This window comes from Phyllobates terribilis, unplaced genomic scaffold (genome assembly GCF_046119375.1).
Source record: "Phyllobates terribilis strain yellow unplaced genomic scaffold, ASM4611937v1 Scaffold_94__1_contigs__length_6153435, whole genome shotgun sequence".
Lineage (NCBI taxonomy): Eukaryota > Metazoa > Chordata > Amphibia > Anura > Dendrobatidae > Phyllobates > Phyllobates terribilis.
The window spans coordinates 389,250-408,295 of record NW_027362854.1 but is presented as its reverse complement, the minus strand read 5'-3'; the positions used below and the strand labels follow the sequence as shown (position 1 = coordinate 408,295).

General features: G+C 42.8%; 7 non-coding genes across 7 annotated transcripts; all 7 read right to left on the bottom strand.

Moving 5' to 3' along the window:
- Nucleotides 1-638: 638 nt before the first annotated feature.
- LOC141198053 (U2 spliceosomal RNA) lies at nucleotides 639-829 on the bottom strand. Its single transcript, XR_012270018.1, has one exon. It is a non-coding gene; the product is annotated as a U2 spliceosomal RNA (small nuclear RNA).
- A 1,115-nt stretch (nucleotides 830-1,944) lies between these two features.
- Nucleotides 1,945-2,135, bottom strand: LOC141198052 (U2 spliceosomal RNA). The gene has a single exon (XR_012270017.1). It is a non-coding gene; the product is annotated as a U2 spliceosomal RNA (small nuclear RNA).
- A 1,115-nt stretch (nucleotides 2,136-3,250) lies between these two features.
- Nucleotides 3,251-3,441, bottom strand: LOC141198050 (U2 spliceosomal RNA). Its single transcript, XR_012270015.1, has one exon. It is a non-coding gene; the product is annotated as a U2 spliceosomal RNA (small nuclear RNA).
- Nucleotides 3,442-4,556: 1,115 nt separating this feature from the next.
- LOC141198049 (U2 spliceosomal RNA) lies at nucleotides 4,557-4,747 on the bottom strand. The gene has a single exon (XR_012270014.1). It is a non-coding gene; the product is annotated as a U2 spliceosomal RNA (small nuclear RNA).
- A 1,115-nt stretch (nucleotides 4,748-5,862) lies between these two features.
- Nucleotides 5,863-6,052, bottom strand: LOC141197896 (U2 spliceosomal RNA). Its single transcript, XR_012269917.1, has one exon. It is a non-coding gene; the product is annotated as a U2 spliceosomal RNA (small nuclear RNA).
- A 6,390-nt stretch (nucleotides 6,053-12,442) lies between these two features.
- LOC141197905 (U2 spliceosomal RNA) lies at nucleotides 12,443-12,632 on the bottom strand. Its single transcript, XR_012269925.1, has one exon. It is a non-coding gene; the product is annotated as a U2 spliceosomal RNA (small nuclear RNA).
- Nucleotides 12,633-18,807: 6,175 nt separating this feature from the next.
- LOC141198047 (U2 spliceosomal RNA) lies at nucleotides 18,808-18,998 on the bottom strand. The gene has a single exon (XR_012270013.1). It is a non-coding gene; the product is annotated as a U2 spliceosomal RNA (small nuclear RNA).
- Nucleotides 18,999-19,046: the final 48 nt, after the last annotated feature.

The window sequence follows — 19,046 nt, the reverse complement described above, 5'->3', positions numbered from 1 at the left end:
TGTCGCTGAGAAGCTCACAGAGACCGCCATAAGCAACAGTTTAACAGAATGCCACAGACTAATCAACCAAACTTTTTGGGTTGGGTTCTCTTTTATAGTCTGCAGGCATTAAATGAAAGAAGTCAGTGTTCCAGCAGAAGGAGACAACGTTTCAGAAAAGGCATTGTAGCAAACCAAAAAAGAAATTTTAAGCGCAGCAGAGTAACCAGCGCACATACCTGTTAGCTCAGGTGAGTTTAAAAGGCTGCTGTTGATAACAAGGGCATTTGCTAAATAGATGGTGTGTGTGCAACAATATACTGAAAGGTCAATTATATTGTGCAGCTTATCTCACCACCTGTAGTTATTTAGGTGAAAGCTCCAAAATGCTTGCCTAATATGTCTGTTTATCCAAAAGGAAGTAAAAAGGGAGAGCTAGAAAGATAGCATTGCATCACATTACATGGCAATGCAATGCACAGTTGCTGAAGTTGAACCAAAATGAGCTTGTAATCTGGCTTCTGCAACTTTGAACATGAAAAATCCAATGAGGAGAAGAAAAGCAAAGCCAAAGAGTCCATCCCAAAATCCGACAAACAAGCAAAATGAACAAAAAACATTGAATTCAATTCTTTCTGATTTTAGAAACTGCATTAAAGAAGGGGTGCACCGGTCCTGGAGATACTGCAATACCAGGTCAATGCGTGGAGTGGACAGAGCAAGCTCTTTTTCCATCTCCCTGTTCTAAAAATCCATTTAATATATGGTCCCCAGATAGGGGACGTATCAGATATTAAACTGATAAGAACAGATACTACACTTGATCTTAGCCAAAAGGCCGAGAAGCGATAACCAGAATTGGTTTCAAACTACGGAGCCACCCAAGGATCCTGAAAAGTCCATTTGTGGAGATGAGCTCCTGGACTCCCGTTAAGAAGACATGTTGTCAACCTCTAGATCCCTTACATGCCTGCACTTTTCGGCTTGCTGCTGCTGCAATCCACGCGTTTTAGATCTGCATAACTCCACCTCTTTAAACACAGCACCTTCACCCCCTGCTGTTCCCACCCGCCTCAACACCGTTGGAAGGGAGGAGAACCAATTAAGGCGGGGGGTGGGGTGGAACGAGCAGCTGTCTACCCTTAGCAGGAGGGCTCCTGATTACATACCTCTCCTGCTGCTGCTGCTGCTGGCTGTCCAGCAGCAGACTGAAGGTGGCTGCTGCTGTGCACAGGTATATAAAGGCTCAGAGCCTATTATGACACGCGCAGCCAGCGTTCCATTGCCACATTCCATCTACTGCAGGCAGGATACCTGGCTGGCTGAATGTCGCTGAGAAGCTCACAGAGACCGCTATAAGCAACAGTTTAACAGAATGCCACAGACTAATCAACCAAACTTTTTGGGTTGGGTTCTCTTTTATAGTCTGCAGGCATTAAATGAAAGAAGTCAGTGTTCCAGCAGAAGGAGACAACGTTTCAGAAAAGGCATTGTAGCAAACCAAAAAAGAAATTTTAAGCGCAGCAGAGTAACCAGCGCACATACCTGTTAGCTCAGGTGAGTTTAAAAGGCTGCTGTTGATAACAAGGGCATTTGCTAAATAGATGGTGTGTGTGCAACAATATACTGAAAGGTCAATTATATTGTGCAGCTTATCTCACCACCTGTAGTTATTTAGGTGAAAGCTCCAAAATGCTTGCCTAATATGTCTGTTTATCCAAAAGGAAGTAAAAAGGGAGAGCTAGAAAGATAGCATTGCATCACATTACATGGCAATGCAATGCACAGTTGCTGAAGTTGAACCAAAATGAGCTTGTAATCTGGCTTCTGCAACTTTGAACATGAAAAATCCAATGAGGAGAAGAAAAGCAAAGCCAAAGAGTCCATCCCAAAATCCGACAAACAAGCAAAATGAACAAAAAACATTGAATTCAATTCTTTCTGATTTTAGAAACTGCATTAAAGAAGGGGTGCACCGGTCCTGGAGATACTGCAATACCAGGTCAATGCGTGGAGTGGACAGAGCAAGCTCTTTTTCCATCTCCCTGTTCTAAAAATCCATTTAATATATGGTCCCCAGATAGGGGACGTATCAGATATTAAACTGATAAGAACAGATACTACACTTGATCTTAGCCAAAAGGCCGAGAAGCGATAACCAGAATTGGTTTCAAACTACGGAGCCACCCAAGGATCCTGAAAAGTCCATTTGTGGAGATGAGCTCCTGGACTCCCGTTAAGAAGACATGTTGTCAACCTCTAGATCCCTTACATGCCTGCACTTTTCGGCTTGCTGCTGCTGCAATCCACGCGTTTTAGATCTGCATAACTCCACCTCTTTAAACACAGCACCTTCACCCCCTGCTGTTCCCACCCGCCTCAACACCGTTGGAAGGGAGGAGAACCAATTAAGGCGGGGGGTGGGGTGGAACGAGCAGCTGTCTACCCTTAGCAGGAGGGCTCCTGATTACATACCTCTCCTGCTGCTGCTGCTGCTGGCTGTCCAGCAGCAGACTGAAGGTGGCTGCTGCTGTGCACAGGTATATAAAGGCTCAGAGCCTATTATGACACGCGCAGCCAGCGTTCCATTGCCACATTCCATCTACTGCAGGCAGGATACCTGGCTGGCTGAATGTCGCTGAGAAGCTCACAGAGACCGCCATAAGCAACAGTTTAACAGAATGCCACAGACTAATCAACCAAACTTTTTGGGTTGGGTTCTCTTTTATAGTCTGCAGGCATTAAATGAAAGAAGTCAGTGTTCCAGCAGAAGGAGACAACGTTTCAGAAAAGGCATTGTAGCAAACCAAAAAAGAAATTTTAAGCGCAGCAGAGTAACCAGCGCACATACCTGTTAGCTCAGGTGAGTTTAAAAGGCTGCTGTTGATAACAAGGGCATTTGCTAAATAGATGGTGTGTGTGCAACAATATACTGAAAGGTCAATTATATTGTGCAGCTTATCTCACCACCTGTAGTTATTTAGGTGAAAGCTCCAAAATGCTTGCCTAATATGTCTGTTTATCCAAAAGGAAGTAAAAAGGGAGAGCTAGAAAGATAGCATTGCATCACATTACATGGCAATGCAATGCACAGTTGCTGAAGTTGAACCAAAATGAGCTTGTAATCTGGCTTCTGCAACTTTGAACATGAAAAATCCAATGAGGAGAAGAAAAGCAAAGCCAAAGAGTCCATCCCAAAATCCGACAAACAAGCAAAATGAACAAAAAACATTGAATTCAATTCTTTCTGATTTTAGAAACTGCATTAAAGAAGGGGTGCACCGGTCCTGGAGATACTGCAATACCAGGTCAATGCGTGGAGTGGACAGAGCAAGCTCTTTTTCCATCTCCCTGTTCTAAAAATCCATTTAATATATGGTCCCCAGATAGGGGACGTATCAGATATTAAACTGATAAGAACAGATACTACACTTGATCTTAGCCAAAAGGCCGAGAAGCGATAACCAGAATTGGTTTCAAACTACGGAGCCACCCAAGGATCCTGAAAAGTCCATTTGTGGAGATGAGCTCCTGGACCCCCGTTAAGAAGACATGTTGTCAACCTCTACATCCCTTACATGCCTGCACTTTTCGGCTTGCTGCTGCTGCAATCCACGCGTTTTAGATCTGCATAACTCCACCTCTTTAAACACAGCACCTTCACCCCCTGCTGTTCCCGCCCGCCTCAACACCGTTGGAAGGGAGGAGAACCAATTAAGGCGGGGGGTGGGGTGGAACGAGCAGCTGTCTACCCTTAGCAGGAGGGCTCCTGATTACATACCTCTCCTGCTGCTGCTGCTGCTGGCTGTCCAGCAGCAGACTGAAGGTGGCTGCTGCTGTGCACAGGTATATAAAGGCTCAGAGCCTATTATGACACGCGCAGCCAGCGTTCCATTGCCACATTCCATCTACTGCAGGCAGGATACCTGGCTGGCTGAATGTCGCTGAGAAGCTCACAGAGACCGCCATAAGCAACAGTTTAACAGAATGCCACAGACTAATCAACCAAACTTTTTGGGTTGGGTTCTCTTTTATAGTCTGCAGGCATTAAATGAAAGAAGTCAGTGTTCCAGCAGAAGGAGACAACGTTTCAGAAAAGGCATTGTAGCAAACCAAAAAAGAAATTTTAAGCGCAGCAGAGTAACCAGCGCACATACCTGTTAGCTCAGGTGAGTTTAAAAGGCTGCTGTTGATAACAAGGGCATTTGCTAAATAGATGGTGTGTGTGCAACAATATACTGAAAGGTCAATTATATTGTGCAGCTTATCTCACCACCTGTAGTTATTTAGGTGAAAGCTCCAAAATGCTTGCCTAATATGTCTGTTTATCCAAAAGGAAGTAAAAAGGGAGAGCTAGAAAGATAGCATTGCATCACATTACATGGCAATGCAATGCACAGTTGCTGAAGTTGAACCAAAATGAGCTTGTAATCTGGCTTCTGCAACTTTGAACATGAAAAATCCAATGAGGAGAAGAAAAGCAGAGCCAAAGAGTCCATCCCAAAATCTGACAAACAAGCAAAATGAACAAAAAACATTGAATTCAATTCTTTCTGATTTTAGAAACTGCATTAAAGAAGGGGTGCACCGGTCCTGGAGATACTGCAATACCAGGTCAATGCGTGGAGTGGACAGAGCAAGCTCTTTTTCCATCTCCCTGTTCTAAAAATCCATTTAATATATGGTCCCCAGATAGGGGACGTATCAGATATTAAACTGATAAGAACAGATACTACACTTGATCTTAGCCAAAAGGCCGAGAAGCGATAACCAGAATTGGTTTCAAACTACGGAGCCACCCAAGGATCCTAAAAAGTCCATTTGTGGAGATGAGCTCCTGGACTCCCGTTAAGAAGACATGTTGTCAACCTCTAGATCCCTTACATGCCTGCACTTTTCGGCTTGCTGCTGCTGCAATCCACGCGTTTTAGATCTGCATAACTCCACCTCTTTAAACACAGCACCTTCACCCCCTGCTGTTCCCACCCGCCTCAACACCGTTGGAAGGGAGGAGAACCAATTAAGGCGGGGGGTGGGGTGGAACGAGCAGCTGTCTACCCTTAGCAGGAGGGCTCCTGATTACATACCTCTCCTGCTGCTGCTGCTGCTGGCTGTCCAGCAGCAGACTGAAGGTGGCTGCTGCTGTGCACAGGTATATAAAGGCTCAGAGCCTATTATGACACGCGCAGCCAGCGTTCCATTGCCACATTCCATCTACTGCAGGCAGGATACCTGGCTGGCTGAATGTCGCTGAGAAGCTCACAGAGACCGCCATAAGCAACAGTTTAACAGAATGCCACAGACTAATCAACCAAACTTTTTGGGTTGGGTTCTCTTTTATAGTCTGCAGGCATTAAATGAAAGAAGTCAGTGTTCCAGCAGAAGGAGACAACGTTTCAGAAAAGGCATTGTAGCAAACCAAAAAAGAAATTTTAAGCGCAGCAGAGTAACCAGCGCACATACCTGTTAGCTCAGGTGAGTTTAAAAGGCTGCTGTTGATAACAAGGGCATTTGCTAAATAGATGGTGTGTGTGCAACAATATACTGAAAGGTCAATTATATTGTGCAGCTTATCTCACCACCTGTAGTTATTTAGGTGAAAGCTCCAAAATGCTTGCCTAATATGTCTGTTTATCCAAAAGGAAGTAAAAAGGGAGAGCTAGAAAGATAGCATTGCATCACATTACATGGCAATGCAATGCACAGTTGCTGAAGTTGAACCAAAATGAGCTTGTAATCTGGCTTCTGCAACTTTGAACATGAAAAATCCAATGAGGAGAAGAAAAGCAAAGCCAAAGAGTCCATCCCAAAATCCGACAAACAAGCAAAATGAACAAAAAACATTGAATTCAATTCTTTCTGATTTTAAAAACTGCATTAAAGAAGGGGTGCACCGGTCCTGGAGATACTGCAATACCAGGTCAATGCGTGGAGTGGACAGAGCAAGCTCTTTTTCCATCTCCCTGTTCTAAAAATCCATTTAATATATGGTCCCCAGATAGGGGACGTATCAGATATTAAACTGATAAGAACAGATTTTTTTTTTTAATTTGGCTATCCCCTGCAGAGGGATAAAACCGTTTATTAAAACTTTAACAAATTACAAGCATAATTACACAAATACCAAACGTTAAAAGACAAATGAAATTTACAAAACAAAAAAATACAAAGATTTTAAATAATTAGGTTCCATTGGTCAACAAGCCATTTTTTGGAAATATGTACATTCTTCTTTTTGTCAATTAAGTAATAAGTATACATTTCACATAAACATAAACTTAAAACATCATTCACTGATAAAACATCTTGTTTAAAAATAGCAATGTTGCGCGCTTTCCAGAGAGATGACTTGGCGCAGTTCACTGTCTTCCAAGCCATTGTGTACTGGTCCATTGTGGGGCATTCCATAAGTCCGTATAGCACAGTTTTATATGTAAAGTCCTTGAGGTCTGCCACCCTTTCCAGTAGGGGGAGCAGTCTTCTCCAGAAATCCTTTGCAAAATTACATGTCCATAATAGATGTTCCACCGTTTCCTCGTCTTGGCATCCGGCTCTTGGGCAGATGGCAGACCTCACAAATCCTCTTCTGTATTGGAATGCCCGGCAAGGAAGACAGCGGTGCATGCAACTCCAAGCCAGATCTCTCTGTTCATTAAAAAGATAAAAAACGTTAATCATTTTCCAGATAGACATAGATTTGTCATCATCATATCTGTCAACATTACATATTTCCTCACTTTTACGTATTTCTTTAATTAGTTTCTTACTATTTCTTAATTCCTCTATTTTTTTAGTCCCTAAATTAAAATCGGACACTATTTTCCTTAAAATCTCATAATGCGTCGACAAATTAAAAGCATGGGGCACAGATATATTAACTTCATACCATCCAAACTTTCTCATAAAAAATCCTGTATTAAAACGCATAAAAAAGGACCAATAGTGATTCTTAAAAAGGGCATTAAAACAGTAAACGAACAGATGGATTAAAAGAAACCTATTAAAATCTGGAAAATCTTTACCACCTTTTACTTTTGATTTCATCACGATTTCTCTTTTCAGCTTTTCCATTTTTGAGTTCCAAAAGAAGGTAAAACAGGTTTTGGTTATCTTTTTTAAAACATTAACAGGCGGGGGGAAAACCATGCTAAGATACAATAAAAGAGGTAAAATCACCATCTTTAAAACCAATACTTTACCCTCCATTGTAAGTCTCCTCATGTTCCACATACATATTTTCGTATTTACTTTCTGTGTAACTGTTTCCCAACTATTATAACCATCATTATTTTCAGTGAATGATATACCTAAAATGGAAATGGATTCGGAGACATTAATTGGTACATCACGTAAAATCATCCCCCCAACACTTAAAATGTTACACTTATTAAAATTGATTTTAAAACCAGAAGCTAGACAAAAGGATTGCACTTGATGGAGAGTGGCCGTAAGTGATGGTGCATCTGTACACAAGACCGCCACGTCATCCATGTAGCCTACAACCTTGGCCTCCAAACCACCGCTTCCAGGCAGAGGGACACCGCATATCTGTTTATTTTGGCGTATTGCACATAACATTGGTTCCAGTGCACAGATAAACAGTAGGGGGGACAGAGGGCATCCCTGTTTCACCCCTGACCGTAAAAATACCTCTTGTGTCTTAAAATCATTCACTAAAATCTTACTTGTACAATCCTTGTAAAATGCTTTAAGCGATAGTAAAAACCCTTCTGGTATGCCCATTTTCTCTAAAACTTTAAAAAGATAAAAGTGTGAGACACGGTCAAATGCTTTTTCAAAATCAATAGATAAAATCGCCATTTTCCCCTTTCTGTCTTTCACATCCTCAATACAGTCTTTCACTAAATTCAGATTGTCCCATATACTGCGCCCCGGCACCCCACACACTTGATTAGAATGAATAACTTTGCTGATGACTTCTTTTAGACGATTTGCACAAATTTTAGCCATTATTTTATAGTCACAATTTAAAAGTGTTATTGGTCTCCAGTTTTCTAATTTTGATTTATCACCTTTTTTGTATAGGAGGGAGACTTCACCTTTCTTCCAGGAATTTAATAAAACCTTATTATTAAAAACCTCAGTAAACAAATAAAACAAATCATCTTTTAAAATATCATAAAAACATACATAAAATTCTATTGGGATGCCATCAGGACCAGGGACCTTTCCAGTTTTAAAACTTTTAATAGTTTTTAACACTTCTTGTTCCGTTAAAACTTGGGATAAAAACTCTTGGGATGCGGGATCTAAAACAGCTGTTAGTCCTTGCAGCGAATCATCCATTAATTTATTATCTATATTTTTTCCATTAAAAAGATTAGAAAAAAAAAACTCAACTTTACCCAGCATATTTTTTAGATTATTCTCACCATCTATATGGTCAATTATCACTTTTTCTTTTTTATTTTTCCTAAAAAAATATCTGGAACACTTTTCATTTTCTTCTATATGTTGTACTCTAGAACGAAAAATTATCTCTTTTCCTTTTTGTTCTAGCCATTTTGAAATCTTTTCTTTTAAGTTTGAAATATCAACTTGTACATCTATCCCATTGTCTCTGAGCTTAAATAATGTTTGTAGGCGGGTATTTAAAATTCTATATTCTTCATATTTTTCTTTGGCTCTACATATACTCTTTTTAATAAAAAAGTCTTTTATTTTTACTTTCATTCTATCCCACCATACACTCATAGTCTCATTTGTTTTTTTCCCTTTTCTACATTTCCTATAAAACTCAATAAAATCTGATAAAATCTGCGGGTCGGTTAAAAGGGATACGTTCATTTTCCAGCTTTTCTTACCACATTTTTTGTTGTCATTTACTTTTATGGTAAAGGATAAAAGTTTATGGTCTGAAAATATATTAGTTAAAACTTCACATTTGGCAGGTATTGTTTTATCTGAACCAAAAATAAAATCAATCCTAGAGCTACAATTAGCATTGCTCCAAGTGAAACCGGCGTCCTCTGGGCTGTCACTATGACACTCTTTATATATGTCTATCAATTTAGCATCTTTGACTATATCATGTAGCATACCTGAGGTTTTATCGTAGTTCCTGCTTACAGAGCTGGAGCGCCGGTTTTCACCTTTTAAAACACAATTAAAATCCCCTGCTAAGATAAAAGGTTCAGAGTTATTAATAAATAATGGTAAAAGATCAAGCATTTCGGCTCTTTCATTTTTCTCTGGGGATCCATAAAAATTTAAAAACTGCCATCTAATACCATCAATAAAAGCTTTCACTAATAAAATACGACCTGGTAAAATTTCCTGAATAAAATCAATTAAAACGTTCCCTTTAAAAAGTATGGCTACACCCGCTGATCCTGCAGCATTCGATCCGGACCAGACAGATGGCCCACACTTCCACTCATCTTTATATTTTTGATATGACATTTCATGTGGGATATTACATTCTTGCAGAAAAAATACAGATGCAGTAAAACACGTAAAAAAATTAAAAAGAGCAGTTCTTCTCGTGTTAGATTTTATGCCTCTCACGTTGAGGGAAATACCTTTGAGTTCAGCCATCATTAGAAAATGTAGAAATTTTAATTAGGTAACTAAGAGCAACGGATTTACCTGTCCGATGAACCTGATCAGACCACTGGGCTTGCGCCTCCCTCCTCATCTGATAGTATCGTCACGAGAGTCTCCGTGGAGGAGGAAAGATTACCACATTTATATAAACCCGACGCTACACTGGCATAGCTCGGAGGGCTGGCTGGCAGAATCCGCTGGGTCTCCATTGGCTGGCCATGCAGTTCCTCATCAGGTGGGTCCCCGAGGGGTTCCGCCGCCCCTGTTTGACCTGTAGAAGGTCGTCCTATAGGAGGAGGTTGCGCACAAGGCAGAGCCTCTGACTCTTCAGAGGCAGCAAGATCCCGGTCCCCACCTGTAGCAGCGGAGACCGAAACCCCTGAGGGTCCAGCGTCCACGTCCCCTTCTGGAGAAGTGTCCATCTGTTCACCTCCTGCTGCCTCCTCCGAACCACCCTTTTTCTTTTTCTTAGGACCCACCTTTATCCACTCAGCGCCCTCAGCACTAGGAGACCCAGACTGGGCATGGGCTTCTGTGTCGGCCTTTTGCCGGTCCCTTTTGACCTTACCAGTAGTGCCCTTCTGCTCCTTCTCAGCCCTCCTTTTGGACTCCCGCAGGTCCTGCAGCCAGGTTTTGGGATTTGGTATTTTACCTGTCATAGACTCTGGAGACACTTCACTATTTGGTACTCCCTTATTGTCTCCAGAGGCTCCAGGTTGTTGTTCCTCCTCCTGAGGGGTGGTCTGATCTTTTGGTCCTTGGTCGGACGTCTTGGACTTCCCCTTTTGCTCATCTTCCCGAAATCTGTGAGGGCAAGAAAAATAAAAGTGACCTGGAGTCTGGCAAAAACTGCATTTCTTTTCCTTAGGGCATTCTTTTGTCTCATGTTCTTCACTAGCACAATTTCTACATGATACATGACAGTTTTCTTTTGAATGACCATAGCGCCCACAATTTCTGCAATATACTGGCATCCCAGAAAAGAAGAAATCCCCATTTGTTTGCCCAATTTTGAAACGGGCAGGGGGGAGCCGTATACCACCTGGTGTATTTGGATCTCTTGTACACTTCACAAGGAATTTCCACTTAGATGTCCATATGTTATATTCGTTTAATATCTTCCCAATACATTTAACACTTTTAAAATAAATTGCTAGAAATGACATTACTTCTGGAGCAGAAACAAAGGGCGAAAATATTTTTACAATAACCAGTCTTACCTCATCCAGGACGTGCTCAACAATTTGTATCCCTTTCAAAACAGGACTATTTTCAACTTTTTTTAACTTTTCTAGTACATCTCTAAAAATACCTTCTCCGGTGAATGTGATGTCATAGTCACCTCTTCTGGGATAATCCTGGATGGAGAGAATTTCATTCCTTTGTACGCCAAGAAGGTTCCTGAGCACGTCCTGGACTACATACCCTAATTTCCTCATATCCGAGCCACCCGCCGTGAAGTGAACTCGGATAGAGTTTTTTAGCCTCGCATAAAGAGGCACGAGGTTAGGGTCAACCTCCATGGAAAAACGCAACAAGGTTGCAAATTGCAGCCGCTTGCAATCTGCGCTCCCAGTGTTCTTGCAGCGAAAAACACCTGGAAGCTGGGGGATCGCAACTCGTTACCCTGGGACTAAGCCCTCTCCCTAATAGCAGCAAGCAGGTTAAGTCCACCAAAGTGGACGATCCTGCCAGGCCAAGGAGAGGGGTACCCGAGTGCCCTTCAACCACAATCTCCTGCAATAAAGCACTTGATCGTAGCCAAAAGGCCGAGAAGCGATAACCAGAATTGGTTTCAAACTACGGAGCCACCCAAGGATCCTGAAAAGTCCATTTGTGGAGATGAGCTCCTGGACTCCCGTTAAGAAGACATGTTGTCAACCTCTAGATCCCTTACATGCCTGCACTTTTCGGCTTGCTGCTGCTGCAATCCACGCGTTTTAGATCTGCATAACTCCACCTCTTTAAACACAGCACCTTCACCCCCTGCTGTTCCCACCCGCCTCAACACTGTTGGAAGGGAGGAGAACCAATTAAGGCGGGGGGTGGGGTGGAACGAGCAGCTGTCTACCCTTAGCAGGAGGGCTCCTGATTACATACCTCTCCTGCTGCTGCTGCTGCTGGCTGTCCAGCAGCAGACTGAAGGTGGCTGCTGCTGTGCACAGGTATATAAAGGCTCAGAGCCTATTATGACACGCGCAGCCAGCGTTCCATTGCCACATTCCATCTACTGCAGGCAGGATACCTGGCTGGCTGAATGTCGCTGAGAAGCTCACAGAGACCGCCATAAGCAACAGTTTAACAGAATGCCACAGACTAATCAACCAAACTTTTTGGGTTGGGTTCTCTTTTATAGTCTGCAGGCATTAAATGAAAGAAGTCAGTGTTCCAGCAGAAGGAGACAACGTTTCAGAAAAGGCATTGTAGCAAACCAAAAAAGAAATTTTAAGCGCAGCAGAGTAACCAGCGCATATACCTGTTAGCTCAGGTGAGTTTAAAAGGCTGCTGTTGATAACAAGGGCATTTTCTAAATAGATGGTGTGTGTGCAACAATATACTGAAAGGTCAATTATATTGTGCAGCTTATCTCACCACCTGTAGTTATTTAGGTGAAAGCTCCAAAATGCTTGCCTAATATGTCTGTTTATCCAAAAGGAAGTAAAAAGGGAGAGCTAGAAAGATAGCATTGCATCACATTACATGGCAATGCAATGCACAGTTGCTGAAGTTGAACCAAAATGAGCTTGTAATCTGGCTTCTGCAACTTTGAACATGAAAAATCCAATGAGGAGAAGAAAAGCAAAGCCAAAGAGTCCATCCCAAAATCCGACAAACAAGCAAAATGAACAAAAAACATTGAATTCAATTCTTTCTGATTTTAGAAACTGCATTAAAGAAGGGGTGCACCGGTCCTGGAGATACTGCAATACCAGGTCAATGCGTGGAGTGGACAGAGCAAGCTCTTTTTCCATCTCCCTGTTCTAAAAATCCATTTAATATATGGTCCCCAGATAGGGGACGTATCAGATATTAAACTGATAAGAACAGATCAGGTTTCAACATAATTTATTAAGTGCGTAAAAGATGGTTTACAATCAAAAACAACAACACAAACAGTACATTATTAAAACACAGAATTCCACCCATAAAAACCCCATATACGATTAGCATCCCTCCTCCCAATACATTTGACATCCCTCAAGTAATAAATATACATCTGGCTAAAAGCAATTTTAAGACAATCCTTCACAGAAATAGCATCACGTTTAAAAAGTAAAATATTGCGTGCCTTCCAAAGGGCGTCTTTAAAACAGTTAATCATACACCAACATATACAATACTGTTGAGGGGTCGGACATTTAAAAAGGCCATATAAAACATATTCATGGTTAAAATCTCTTAAACCGCAAGTCCATTTTAAAAGAATCCCAACTTTGTGCCAAAGTTCCTGTGCAAATGGGCAATTCCACATAAGGTGCAAGGTGGTTTCGTCATTAATACATGAGTCTCTGGGGCATTTGGCTCTGGCCACCAGGCCTCTCCTGTGTTGAAACTCTCTGGTGGGGAGGCACTGGTGGACCACCATCCATGCGATGTCCTTATGTCCATTTGCTAAGAATTTCCCGAAGACATTCTTCCAAACTTGCTTCGATCTCTCTTCTGAGAAATTTACTATGCGGGTCACATCTTCATTCCTCCTCAGAAAAGATAAAAGCTTCTTGCGGTCTTTAAAAATGTCCATATTAAAATCACCAAGGCTATAAAATCGAACAGTCTTTTCTAAGATTGCTTGGTGTTTGGGGGGGCATAGTAAAACAGGGGAATTCAACGACAACTTAAACCATCTTTTAAAAATCATCCCACAAGTATATTTTAAAAAATAACTTAGCGCACTATTACCATTAAAATGTTTGAAACAAAAGCAGAAATAATTTAAATGCAAATAAATATGTAAATCGGGGACATCCCTTCCGCCTTTCATTTTATTCTTCCTCATTATTTCTCGCCTTAATTTTTCCATTTTGGAGTTCCATAAAAACATAAAGATCATCCTAGTCATTTTTTTAATTAAAACATCAGAGGGGGGGTACACCATAGCTATATACAGTATGAGGGGTAACAACACTGATTTTATAATTAAAATTTTCCCCTCCATTGTTAGGGACCTCAAACCCCAAAATGATATTTTCTTTGACATTTTTTCTATGACATTCTCCCAGCTTTGAGTTCCCACATTCTCCTCGTTAAAAACAACTCCAAGAATTTTTACATTGTCTCGTTTTATAGTGAGCTGCGGGAGTTGGGCGGTGTCCCAGGATCCCAAAGTCAGACATTCAGATTTATTTAAATTAAGTTTAAAACCGGATGCCTGGGAAAAAAAATCAATGCGCAACACCGCCCTCCGGAGGGAAGCAGGGTCCACGCACACAACCGTCACGTCATCCATGTAGCCAAAGACTCTCACATCACTGCCACCTCCGCCTGGAACAGGAACCCCTCTAATCACTTTGTCTTTCCTTATTGCGCTCAGCAGGGGCTCCATGGCGCAGATGAACAGGATGGGCAACAAGGGGCATCCCTGCTTCACTCCGGACTCAAGGGGAACTCCATCTGTTAAAAAGCCATTAAGAGAAATTTGACTAAAACAATTTTTATATAAAATCTTAATACAATTTAAAAGCATATTAGGGATACCCATTCTTTTTAAAACTCTAAAAAGAAATCTATGAGAGACTCTATCGAAAGCTTTTTCAAAATCTAGGGCTAAAAGAGCTACATTTTGACCCCGGTCTCTGGAATACCAAATTACATCCCTTAATACGTTTAAAACCTCTGAAATACTTCTGCCTGGTACACTACAAACCTGCTCAGGCTGGATTAGTTTGGCAATGACACTCCTGAGCCGGTCTGCAACCACCTTAGCAAGTACCTTGTAATCAACATTTAGGAGAGTTATGGGTCTCCAATTCGCTAGAGTACTGCGGTCACCTTTTTTATATATCAAAGACACCACTCCTCTCCTCCACGAAAATGGCAACTGTTCACAAATAAAAACTTCTTTAAAAAGCATAAAAAGGTCCTCTTTTAAAATGTCCCAAAAAGTAAGGTAAAACTCTACAGGTAGTCCGTCACACCCAGGTGCTTTACCCTTAGAGAAACTTTTAAAAACATAAAATAATTCCTCTAAAACAATATCGCGTTCTAAAAACTCCTGGTCTGTAAAATTTAACTTAAAATCGAGATCATTAAGAGCATCAGATAAAAAGGACTCATCTATACACTTTTTACTAAAAAGATGCTTATAAAAGTTAAAAGTAGCATTCAACATTCCCTGCATAGATGTTTCACCCTCTAGATTTGTGATCACTTCTCTTTTATCCATGACTTTTTTGAAGAAGAAGCGAGAGCACTTCTCCCCCTCCTCCAAGTGCTGCACTCTAGAGTTAAAAATAATCTCTTTCCCCTTTGTGTCTATGCAGTTCTGAATTTCAATTTTTAGGCTAGCAATATCATCTCCCACCTCCACCCCTAGCTCTTTGAATTTAAAAAGTGTTTGTAGTTTGGTGTTAAGATCACTAAAACATCTTTTTTTCTCTCTAGCTTTACGTCTCCCTGCTTTTATAAAAAACATTCTGACTTTTTTTTTCAAATTTTCCCACCAGGTTGCCATAGGGGCATCAGAAGGTTTTTGTCGCCGCCAGGCTTGATAGGCTTTACCAAAGTCTTGTCGAATCAGAGGGTCCTCCAGCAGGTATGTACTTAGACGCCAGAGGCCCCTGTTGACCCTCTGTTCATCCCGATATTCTAGATGCACCTCCAAGCCCTTATGGTCAGAAAATATATTTGATGTTAAAACACATTTTACAGGGTTAAAATCATCTGATAGGAAAATAAAATCGATCCTGGAGGACACCCCTCTTCCGGACCACGTATAACCAGGGTCCGTCGGCAGGAGTGACCTCCACGCATCGCATAATTTAAAATCAGTTATAAAATCTTTCAATAGATGACATGACTTATCCAATTTGCGTAAAGGGTCACCCCCTGCTCGTTGTTCACTAGCACAAAGACAATTAAAATCACCCCCTACGATCAGGGGAGATGACCCAGTACAGTACAATGGCAATATCCCAAATAAATTAATTCTCTCTTGCTTATCAGGGGGAGCATAAATATTCATTACACGTAGGGTAAAACCATTAAATTTAAAATGCACTAAAACCACTCTGCCTGGTACTATTTCTGTGACAGCATTTATAGTAATATTTCTCCCACGACAGAGGAAGCCCACCCCCGCTGACTTGTTGTCATTGGAGCCAGACCAGATGGAGGGCCCCAGTCTCCAATCTGTCTTGATATCATTATAATTTAGTGCATGTTGTATTCCGCATTCCTGTAATAAACATATGTCAAAGTCAGTGGTTTCTAAATACTTGAATAGAGCAGCCCTACGAACTGGGCTCTTTAATGACCTCACATTCAGTGAGACAAGTCTTAATGTGGGCATTCATAGGTCAGGGTGGTGGATCTTCCATGAGGACACCTGACTCAAAGCCCTGTATATCAAATTGCTCCAGGACATCCGGGCTAGAGGACCCAAACGACTCGATATTCTGTGAGCCGGCGGTTGCCCCCTCGTAGGTCACGGTTCCCAGCCACATTCCAGGAGACGCTGGGGCTTCGACATTCCGTCTCTTTTTCGGGGCAGACTCCACTAGGTCACTGGTGCAGTCCTCCTCTTCCTCCACCTCCTCCAGGGGGGGAGACTGGTCCATCAGGACAAGATCAGCAACACAGATTTCCTGATGTTCGCCACCTAGAAGCAAAGCCCCCTCATCTGGCTGGCTAATCGCCCTGGAAGATCCTGAGGCCATCGCTGCGTGGTCCCCTGTAGCCAACCGCACAGGGGCACCACCCTCCAGCCCAACAGGATCGGTATCGGGAACCATCGATACGGAGGATACCCTCCCAGAAGGAGGACCCCCCCGCTCCGGTCCATGCGAGGTCCGCCCATCGTTAAGGGACTTCGATGCAGGTGCCGCCCCTGAGGGGCCTCCGGCTCCCTGCTCCATCCCAGCCTTCTCGCCCTTCGAACCGCCCTCCGACGCCGGCCTGCCAGTGAAGACCGGTGGGCGCATCGGCTCAGCTTCAGAAGATGCAGCTTCTGCGTAGGTCCTGGTCCTGGTCCTGTTGGGGCATCCTCGGAACATGTGCCCCGCCTCACCGCAGAGATTACATTTCCTCCCAGCGGGACAGTCCTTCATTAAATGTCCGTAACAGCTGCAATTATTGCAGCGGTCTACTTTCCTGCCCGTGCAGGACGTTTGGGTATGACCCATTTGTCCACAGTTCCTGCAACATACTGGCATTCCAGGATAAAATAAGTAGCCTCTGCTCTTACCGATTACGAAGGTTGAGGGAGGGTGTAGCATTCCTCCCACTCCACTAAGGTCCCTCTTTAGACGGGCCATATACCTTCTCTTGCCGCACCAGAAGCCTACCGCGTTCTTCACAGTACCCAGGTATCTCAGATCATCACAATAGCGGGTAAGGTAGGTCGAGATGTCTGCAGCTTCCACAAAGGGGTTCGGGAAATGCACCACGATGGGGATCTCGTCATAAGCATACAAGAGACAAAAGGTTAGTCCATCCAATTCATCTAAGTAGTTTTTCTCGTTTACCTTTTGTACGAGTTGCTGACAGCATCCCTGGCTCTTGAAGGTGATGGTGTATGTCCCCTTGTACTCGTTGTCCTGGAAGCAGAATATGTCTTCCCGCCGAAACTCCAGAACTCCAAGAAGAATCCTATGGCAGATGTAGTCCAAATTCTTCTCCATCCTCGATGCTGCTCCAACTTCAATCCTCACGGTGTTCCGCATCCGGGCATCACCCGATGAATATGTGAGCGTTGCCGGCATCCTTCACTCAGGAACGTACCGACTCTTCTCTCTGAAAGGCGCAAGCCTTCATGGGATCCCTTCCCGTTGCTCCCGGACTAATCCTTCCTCCCAATAGCAGCAGGGGGGTTAAGTCCCTCCGAAGAGGAACGATCCCCCCAGGCCGAGAGAAAGGGTACCAAGAGCACCTCACAGGCAAGACCACACAGGTAAACCTGATAGATCGTGCCAAAAGGCCGAGAAGCGATAACCAGAATTGGTTTCAAACTACGGAGCCACCCAAGGATCCTGAAAAGTCCATTTGTGGAGATGAGCTCCTGGACTCCCGTTAAGAAGACATGTTGTCAACCTCTAGATCCCTTACATGCCTGCACTTTTCGGCTTGCTGCTGCTGCAATCCACGCGTTTTAGATCTGCATAACTCCACCTCTTTAAACACAGCACCTTCACCCCCTGCTGTTCCCACCCGCCTCAACACCGTTGGAAGGGAGGAGAACCAATTAAGGCGGGGGGTGGGGTGGAACGAGCAGCTGTCTACCCTTAGCAGGAGGGCTCCTGATTACATACCTCTCCTGCTGCTGCTGCTGCTGGCTGTCCAGCAGCAGACTGAAGGTGGCTGCTGCTGTGCACAGGTATATAAAGGCTCAGAGCCTATTATGACACGCGCAGCCAGCGTTCCATTGCCACATTCCATCTACTGCAGGCAGGATACCTGGCTGGCTGAATGTCGCTGAGAAGCTCACAGAGACCGCCATAAGCAACAGTTTAACAGAATGCCACAGACTAATCAACCAAACTTTTTGGGTTGGGTTCTCTTTTATAGTCTGCAGGCATTAAATGAAAGAAGTCAGTGTTCCAGCAGAAGGAGACAACGTTTCAGAAAAGGCATTGTAGCAAACCAAAAAAGAAATTTTAAGCGCAGCAGAGTAACCAGCGCACATACCTGTTAGCTCAGGTGAGTTTAAAAGGCTGCTGTTGATAACAAGGGCATTTGCTAAATAGATGGTGTGTGTGCAACAATATACTGAAAGGTCAATTATATTGTGCAGCTTATCTCACCACCTGTAGTTATTTAGGTGAAAGCTCCAAAATGCTTGCCTAATATGTCTGTTTATCCAAAAGGAAGTAAAAAGGGAGAGCTAGAAAGATAGCATTGCATCACATTACATGGCAATGCAATGCACAGTTGCTGAAGTTGAACCAAAATGAGCTTGTAATCTGGCTTCTGCAACTTTGAACATGAAAAATCCAATGAGGAGAAGAAAAGCAAAGCCAAAGAGTCCATCCCAAAATCCGACAAACAAGCAAAATGAACAAAAAACATTGAATTCAATTCTTTCTGATTTTAGAAACTGCATTAAAGAAGGGGTGCACCGGTCCTGGAGATACTGCAATACCAGGTCAATGCGTGGAGTGGACAGAGCAAGCTCTTTTTCCATCTCCCTGTTCTAAAAATCCATTTAATATATGGTCCCCAGATAGGGGACGTATCAGATATTAAACTGATAAGAACAGATACTACACTTGATCTTAGCCAAAAGGCCGAGAAGCGATAACCAGAATTGGTTTCAAACTACGGAGCCACCCAAGGATCCTGAAAAG